This window comes from Sinocyclocheilus anshuiensis, unplaced genomic scaffold (assembly GCF_001515605.1).
Source record: "Sinocyclocheilus anshuiensis isolate Anshui unplaced genomic scaffold, SAMN03320099.WGS_v1.1 scaffold552, whole genome shotgun sequence".
NCBI classification, from domain to species: Eukaryota; Metazoa; Chordata; class Actinopteri; order Cypriniformes; family Cyprinidae; genus Sinocyclocheilus; species Sinocyclocheilus anshuiensis.
The window spans coordinates 295,062-304,769 of NW_015554362.1; the positions used below are offsets into that span (position 1 = coordinate 295,062).

At 33.1% G+C, this 9,708-nt stretch overlaps 1 protein-coding gene across 1 annotated transcript in view; it reads left to right on the forward strand.

Annotated features, from left to right (window-relative positions):
- LOC107671473 (nuclear receptor subfamily 2 group F member 5) overlaps positions 1-4,268 on the forward strand; it is a 25,690-nt gene extending 21,422 nt beyond the window's left edge. Inside the window, exons 4-6 of the transcript XR_001632203.1 lie at positions 461-1,145; positions 1,333-1,397; positions 4,246-4,268. The gene's annotated coding sequence lies outside the window, so the exon portion shown is untranslated. The remainder of the gene's footprint in view (positions 1-460; positions 1,146-1,332; positions 1,398-4,245) is intronic.
- The last annotated feature ends 5,440 nt before the right edge of the window (positions 4,269-9,708 follow it).

A 9,708-nucleotide genomic window follows, 5' to 3' on the forward strand; every position in this document is an offset into this window, starting at 1 on the left:
TCGTATTCCCATAGGTTGATGGGGATCAGCTGAGAGTCAGCTGATGCGAGCTTGACTAACGTGACCTGCCAGAACTAACGCTACGCTAGATATTTTCAATTACAAAAAATTTGAAATTGTTTAGCCACTTTTTTCAGTGCTACTATTTTTATTATCTTTTTTGGAGGTTAATGATAATAGTCACTATGAACTGTCGTTAAAGATGTCCCCTTTCCTCTTCCATGTGAAAAAAATTAATTGCATATGTGTTTGAAATGACATGACATCAAATGACCAAATAATGACCTTACATGACATCTCAATTGCTCCCTCTTGATGATGCGTATTTAATTTGACTCATTTCACACGATTGTAGCATGCAGTTCCACACCAGAAAGAATCGAGGGGCCCGTCTGCTCGTAATAAATTACACATGCACTGAATTCATTAGTCTGTGTACTGTTTTGTCTTGTGCCCTCAGCATTTTTCATCGCAGACACGCAGCGATTCCAAGCCGGTGCCACAGAGGTTCATTGTGTCTCTGCCAGCCCATCACAGAAGTCCCATCCAACTTCTCACCTGCAGCATTCTGCTCTGTGGATCTCAATCAAGGGTAATTGGGAACTCACATTCTGGGACCAGCTCTGCCTTTATTCCCCTGCTCGGATGCACTGACCCGGATGTGTGAGGTCAAAGTCATGTTAATTGGCACGGGGTGTTGCAGCTGCATGATTCGCTGTGTTTTTCCATGAGTCTGTGTGTGTGGAAATTGCTCATCGTAGTGAATAAATCTATTTCCAGAGGACAGAGGAACACTATTAGAAACAAACACATGCTGATTGAACACATTTATGAGTATTTATGAACAATTACACTTTGATAGCTCCATCAATTGTGTCTATGTTGTGGAAAAGGTTACTCCATCGTTCTCTTGGAGTGTAAAGCACAATCCTCCGGGTCGTTCGAGGGCTCCCCCACATGTCCATCTGTCATTAGTCTCTGTGGATCCGCAGTCAGCCGGCTCTGTTCCGGACAGGAATAGTACAGCTGTCCCGCCGGACTCTGGCCTGTCCTGCAGCACCTGTTCTGACTTCAGGGACAGTTGTCTCTCCATTTGTTTTTTGCCATGGCAAGGTGTCCTTGGCTCTGGGCTGCCCTACTATACAGTAAGAACATAATGATTTCTAAGTTATCAAATCTTTTTATGGCCAATGTTACCTGTATATTGTTTTCTCATATGCACGTGCCATGGCTTTTAAAAAACTATTCAAATATTTACTTTCATCAACACAAAATGGCATAACCCATTATTTCCATAATGTTATGCATTTCTCTTTTACAGGAAATTTACAGGAAATTCTACATCTACAATTCTAAAGAAACTGAATAGCAACGCCCTAGTGGTGAGTTTTGCACAGGTAAAAACCACTTGTTTTAATTTAGCACATTTTAGTACAATTTAGTACAAAATCTAGCTGATTTTTACTATTAAAAAACACAATTTATTTCACTACTGTAACTTCACCAGCCATGTTAAAATTTTAATATTTCTTTTTAACTGTGCAGTCATATGTTATAGCCACAGTCCTGGAAACCTGAAAATATCAGGGATTTTTTTTTCTAGTAAAAATTGCTTTCTATAAAAAAATTTTTTTTAAACTATATCCAGTAACTGCAAATTACAAGGAAATTTAATATATACCTAAAAGTTTTGAGATCCTGACATGGGCACAAATTTGTCCAAGGAAGCCAAAAAAAAACAAAACAATTAATTTTAATTGAATTTTAATGACTACTGTTCAAACGTTTATTTTAATTAATACTTTTATTAAACAATGATGCATTAATTTGATCAAAAGTGACAGTAAATACTTTTATAGTGTAACAAAAGATTTCTATTTCAAATAATTTATTACTATTAGTAATACTTATTAAAATAAATACTAATATAATGAAATACTAGCTTCTTTGTTTTTAATTTATATGAAATAAATTATGGTCTAATTATTATTCGACTTAGATTTACTACTAAATCCAAACAATTTAGTACTAAATTAGTATTTTCTTTGTATTAAATTTAAATATATATAAAAAATCTATTTCAAATCAGTGTTGTTCTTTTGAACTTTCTATTCATCAAAGAATCCTGAAAAAAAATTATAATTGTTTCCACAACAATATTAAGCATCACAACTGTTTTCATCATTGATAATGTTAATAAATGTTTCTTGAGCAGCAAATCAGCAAATGAAAATGATTATTGAAGGATCATGTGACACTGGAGACTGGGGTAATGATGCTGAAAATTCAGCTTTGACATCACAGGAATCAAATATATTAAAATAGAAAACAATTATTTTAAATTGTAACAATATTTCATGTTTTTACTGTATTTTGTCAAATGAATGCCGTCTTGGTGAGCATAAGAAACATTTCAAAAACATTAAAATATCTTACTGACCCCACACTTTTGACTGACAGTGTATTGGATATGTTTTTAAAGTCACTATGTTGATATTTAGTAATTCAGTATTTATACGATGAAAATAGGTGCTTTTCTAAATCTTATTTTGAATAAAGCAAAGGATAAATCAGTTGAGTCAGGTTATGTAAGGCCTGTGCTTTCTATGTCTAGCACGCTGCCAAGTACTCTTGTAGTCCAGTATGTACAGTACATCTCCTATAGGACTCTGTTCACCCGTTTGCTCACATTCGCCCCACTTCACCACACAATGCTGATGTTAATGGGACTCTTACCAGTAATTCAGCTTTCACCTCAGAAAGTGGAGTTTATGCTGCCTAGCGTTTTTGTAGTCCCTCCCTTGTGACATTTGCAACAGAATGCCAAACAGAGACGGGAATGGTATGTTCGACACTAACCCGTCTGTGACCCCTGTGCCGCATTTTGCAATCGCCCCGCTGGGCGCGTCGTGTTAGGATGTTTGCGTATGTTGCTGGTGTGAGAGTACAATATTGCATAGCGATGCAGAGATTTAAATCATGAACTCTCAATGCATCTACCTACATGCATGCACACCGCAAAAAAAAAAAAAAATGCTATTGATGATTTTCAGCTTTGCCGTTTTGCGTATGGCTGCGGTGAAAGTTTGAGAAAGCAGAAAAAGTGTGTACGCAGGGGTGAATAGTGTGAGATGTGTGTATTAAGTGCTGGTGTGTTGGTCCCAGGGTTGGCCGCCCCTGTTTACAGCTCCCAGGGAGATCTGTGACCGATGCTCCTCGAGTTGAAGGTTCATCCTCAGTTCAGAGGAAGGTTCACCCAGCGGTCAACAGGCTATTCTGCTACCAGGGCACTCTCGTTCTTTCTCACTCTGTCTCTCCCTCCCTCTCTGGCCATTTTCTCCCTATTTTCTGGCTGTAAGCAATCAGGCAACACTAACTACTGTATATATTAAACACTTAGACTGGGTTGCTTTTACTTTCATTGTTAAAATACCAGTAACGTGGCTTGCTTCAGGTGCTTCTTTCTTCTTGAGTTGAATGTTTGCCTTCATTGAGGTATGTTTTTGGCTGTTTAATGCATCATTTAAGTGGTTCTTGCAGGCAGACAGACCTTTTGAACATACTGGTCTGGCATTGCTGTGCAATTTTACAGTCCCTTTGTCTCTCATCAAAATGCAATGACCTATTTCAAGGCTTAATTTACAAACAATGAACTGATATGTTTAAGCACGTCAGATGCAGCCCCATTCTTTCATATGATGAAAAGGGTTAATAAAACTCTTGATGCAATGAATAACAAAATAGAAAACCACATTAGTCTTCATTTCAATTCTGGAACTGAAATTGGGCTGCACAAGCTTGAGTAGTGCATTAAGAAAAATGTATTATTTGAAAAGTAAAACAAATGGAATAATAATAATAATAATAATACATTTAAAATATGGTTATTAAAAATTGTCACATTTTCAATCAAATACATTTATAAATTGTATTTATTTTATAATGTTATATAAAATAAATATAATTATATTATATAATAAATAAATACATTTAATTTTAATAAAACAATCAAATTAGTTTATAATATAAAATTATTATAAAATTGTATAGTTTATATTTGTATATTTATAAAAAAATATTGTATTTAGTGCATTTACCATGCCCTCTGGTCAATATGTAAATTCTATAAAATATATAATAAAAAGTATTATTATTTATTATTATAAAAAATATAAAAACAATAAATAAAAACATTTGTCCATACAGTGATCCCAATGTTCTCTAAATGTCTTATTTTTTGTTCAGCAGAAGGAAGAAAGTCATACGGGTTTGGAACAACATGAGGGTAAGTACATTTTGACATTTTCATGAACTCTGCCTTTAGTGAATGCAATGAAGTACCATATAATTCTATCCTATCATAAAATCATGTGAGTTTTGCGTGCAGAGGCTGTTCCATCTTGATGGATTTGTTACTATCTAAAATCATGCCACGTGGATAAACAAATATATAATCTATAGAAAATCTATAGAAACTGTATCATTTGCTGTGAGTTGGTGGTGATATAATATTAATTGAGCCATGACTGCTGACACAGGCTGAAGGTTCTGTCTCAAACAAGTGTGACCCAGCAACCAGAAGCATATCAGGATCACAGTCTTACTGTGATCACTGTGGCCTTTAGCACAGCACTTAACCTCTGCCGCTGGAGGAGGAGAGTCTCTGCTGTTCACTGCAGATCGCTCTGAATGCAAACTATCTGCCAAATGACAACTGACAAGTAAATATAATTGTGGATCAACAAAGGACAGAAATGTGTATTGAATTTGTTAAGAAGGGCTGTTTCATCGCTTGTTTGGACAGTTCAGCTTCCCATGTTGCGCATATATAAATTTAACAGGTTGCATGACTATGAGAAAGGTTGTTTTAATACAGTAGGTAATTGACATTTCTTTAAATAATTACATATACATGAATGGAGAAATATAAATAAATAAATAAATTGTGTGTATTTATTAAAAAATAATATATATAAATAATATATATTAAAAAATAATTAATCATAATTGTAGTTATGCATTTAATCTTGGCCTCTGGTCAATATTTAAATTCTATAAAACATTTTTTTTTTCACCTGAACATGAATATATATATAATAAAACATTTATATTTGTGTGAATGAATGAATGAATGAATGAATGGTGTATTTATTATTATTATTATTATTGCATGCAATCATAATTATAGTTTGCATTCAGTCATGCCCTCTGGTCAATATATTAATTCTATAAAACATTTATATATATTTATTTATTTATTTATTTCAATTTTTTTATTTTTTTGTGAGTCTGCAACTCTGGAGATGTAAAGTTAAAAATAGTTCAGCTTTGAACACACAAGGTGTATTAAACTATGGAAAAACCTAGTGTTATTACTCAGCATTACAAGAAAAAAAATCCCAAATAAAGAGGAAAAGTGGCTCAAATTGTATGGATAGAAATCTCATTCGTGCTTTTTCTGTTTTCGCTCATGCAAAAAAGATCCAATCGCTGCCAGAAAGCCAAAATTGGTTGACAGTGTAAATGTGATCTTTGTGTACTGTGGCAGTGTATGAACGTTAATACTTCAAGTTGACTGTAATGCATCAAAGATGTCTTATTTGAATAGCAGGCTGCGCTGCTGGCTCTCCGCCTGACCGTCTTTGTGTATTGCTGAGTTTCATTTCGCGCGAGAGATCGAAGCTCTTCTTTATGGCTTGAATGTGACCTTTGTCAACCCCTGTGAATTAGCTAGAAGCATATCAGCTGCGCCGGGCTTTTTCTCGACCGTCCTATTAGCTGAGTAAAGCAAAGCGGGGGTCACCTTTAAGTAACCTTATCTTGTAATTGGGTTCAAGGTTAAGTGACTTGGGAGCAGAGAGGTCCAGGGTTAAGGTTGGGGTGACGGGGAGGGAGGCAGCATTTAATCACATATGGGGGAAGAAATCAAGGAGCAGGATTCAACTGTCTGGGTCAGACCCGATCTGACCGCGGGGGTGAAGGGAAGTTGTCAAGCAGCCCATATTCAAGCCAAGGTCCTCGAAGCTTTTAACCTTAGCGCAAATCGATACGGGCAGCGACAGGCTAATATTTATCTTACAGATGGAAGTATTAAACGAGGGCTTTGCCAGGCGGACCGGTAGCATCCCGAAGCTCCTCTAATTGAAATGTATGCGGGAAAACGGGCGATGAATGAAAAACAGCTCTGACAGTTTTTCGCTCCAGCGACTGCCCCACATTAGCTGCCCGCGAGGAGATGAATGACCAGCAGCGCAGGTTCAGCCGGAACGACCCATAGACCCCTCCACTGCCAAGGGCAAGGAAATTGGCCAGATTAAAGAAACGAGTCATAAACATCTGCCTTATAAGCTCCATCTAGAGATAGAGATTTTCATCTGCCCGCTGAGGTCTTACAAGGAGCATCTCAAAACTCTTGGATAAGCTATACAGTATTACTATAAAGAGAAAAATATTTTTTCATATTGTGATGTCGAATATGTTATAAGTTGCATATTTTTTCCCTGAACTTTAGCTTTAAAATGACTGTTATAGATATCACATTTTAAATTAGATTTCTATAATAATTTTGCTGGCAGTAACCATTAAGCAATTGTAAATATAGCTGTGATCTTAATGTGATTTAAGTTTTTTTTTTTTTTAATAGGATCTCTGGTTTAAACCTCATTAGCAAAAGTTTTTCAAACATTTCAATGAAACTTTTCAGCAGATTTTATGCATCAAACTTATAACAACTTTCACAAGTGCCATTTTAAGTTTTACAAAACATATAGGTAATTTAATACTCCTTTTTATGGTTGTGTTGTATTGGTAATAGTAGATGATTAATCAGTCTACTATTACCAATACAATTAACATTAACAAAAACATATTATTAATATATAATATAATTTAATAATATTTTGGAATAAATGTTTGAATATTTTTGTGAATTTTAAGTTAATTTTATTTTATTTTATTTGTATTTATTTTTTTGACGTCGTGCGTACCATTAAATTATAAAATGCATATAATCGCATTATATACTTACCAATAAATAATATACCTACAAATAAATATGAACTCCTAGTGGCCAGGATTATTATAGTTAACTAAAACTAAAACCATGAAAACATTTTCATTTTTTAAATAAAACAAATGTTGACTAAAATAAATAGAAATAAATTAGTACAACTTTAAATATAAAACAATAAAATATTAATAAAAACTATTATAGTATCAGTGGTACTAAAATAACAATGACAAACATTCCATGAAAACCATGTCTTGTTTATTTAAAAAAAAAAAAAAAATGTATATTTTAATATTTTAGTTTTTGTATTAAACCAAATTATTACTGATTTTAAACAATGTACATGTGTTTGTTAAAGCTAATGTCAAGGGTTGTTATGCATGGTACTACTGATTTGGCTCTGATGAAAGATATGCTTACTTTATAAATGTATAAGTGGATAGCGTTCATATGTTGCAAAGCATGCAAAACTGAATGCCAGCTAAGAGCTTTAAGAAAACACTTATTGATTTAATTGAAATTCACACTATTCTAAAGACACATTCCCTATGCGACAGCAGTCCTAAGTTAATGCACATCTGCAATGCATGTTTACAATGAAGCAAAGTTATTGACTGTTGTGTTTAACACACATTTAATTGTAAACTCAGTTACAGGCCCTATAATCCCATAAACTGTTTAATAATTCAGAGATGCTGTTATGTTTGTGCAAATGCAATACTTTGAATTATTCTGTCCTCTGACAATTTGCTTTAAACACCCTCTCCCTTCTTTTTCCCCTTCAATTTATTGACTGCCATCTCTGACCCGAAGAGTGACCCCTATCTTAAACACATTTCAATGCAGCCAACAAAATTAATATGACAAATAAATCACAGTCTTACAAATAGCGAGGAAGGCAAGGTCAAAGTCACAGAGGGAATATAAAATTCAGCTAGAATCAGAGTAGCATTATAACATCTACTTCATCTGAAAATATCTGAGGTTAAAAAATGAAGGTGCAGATATTCTGGTAGTACCGGTTTGCTGTCTGCTGTCCCTGCTCTGTTAATAGGCCGGGTCATTTTAAACAGCTAGTACAGATAGCAGCTGATTTGATTTGTATGACAAGTCAAGCAATCGAGCATATTTTCAATGACCTTTGAACTCCAAGCTTTCCAGTTGGCTGCGTGGGGATGCCACCTTCACTTGACCCCTCACCCTACACAGTCATTTCATGCTCATGTGAGAAAACAGAGCCCACACAGCATGTCTGAAAGAGCCTGTGTTTATCTGTAAACCAGCTTCTGTTCTTTAATACTTTTAGCATACAGTGTAATAAAGGATTTTTCAAAGGTTTATATAAAACAAAGATCATTGGGGTACATTTGACAAGAAAATACTTGTCATTTCTTTGTAATTATGTGTGAAATTTACAAGCAATTTCTGAGTGAAAATGGTTTCATAGTAAATCCTAGGCAAATTTGTTTTTTTGGCAGTGTATGGCTGAACTTCAATAATAACTGCTTCAGCAAGTGTTATTTTAGCATTACGTTTTTATTAATATTTTGAATAATTTTTTATTTTTATATTTTCTACTTTCATTTTAGTTAAGGTTTTATTTAATGTTTTTTATATATGTCTATTTAGTTTTTATTATTTTATTATTTGTTTTATTTTATTATTAGTTTAGCTTTTATTACTTATTTTATTTCAGTTTTAGTTTTAGTTGTTTTAGTACATCAAGTTACTAAATTAAAATGAGAAATGTTGCCTTGGCAACTATAGCTGAAATAGAAAGTTTTTAATATTTTATTTTATTTCAGTTAACATTTATTTTGTTTCAAGTAATGAAAATGTTTTTTAATAGTTTTAATTTTAGTTTCAGGTTTATTTTTAGTTGACTATAACAACTCCAGCTTAATCAATTAGCAAAGTAATAATATAATATAATATATTAGAATATAATATAATATAATAATAACGTTTGAATATTTTAGTGAGTTTTCAGAAAATTTTGTTAAACTTTCTTTGATTTTCAGCAATTTTGTGTCTTAACATTAAATTATATAATATAGCAGCATATTATATTAGCATGTAACAGCATTATATTCGAAAGTCAGTTGACTAAATGGTATATATAAATAAATATGAATTCCTAGGTTTGTTTACTATTTAATGAGAAGCAGCCAATGAAAACCATGCTTTAATAATTTTCACAATTTTTAGATTTTAGTTTTAAATGGTGGTTTACTGGTTGGGTTAAATTGTGGTTTGGTCAAAATTATTACTGTTTTTTTTTTTTTTTAATCAGTGTACATGTATTTGTTGCACCAAATATCTATGTAAATCCTACACCTTTTTTGTATGCAAAAGATGGACTTTATCTCAATTTCTTTTGCATTATTTCTAAGAACATTTTGTACAACAGTGCTTAAATGTAATTCTGTTTAGAGGTCATATCTTTAAGAATCACATTTTGAATAAAATTTCAGCCTGTTTTTTGACAAAGCCATCTTATCGTCATTTTAAGTGACCTATTCCAAAATCTTTACATTTACATTTAGTCATTTAGCAGACTCTTTTATCCAAAGCGACTTACAAATGAGGACAATAAAAGTAGTCAAAACTAACAAAAGAGCAACAATATATAAGTGCAAATGACAAGTCTCGGTTAGCCTAACGCAGTACACGTAGCAAGGTGTATGTATATATATATA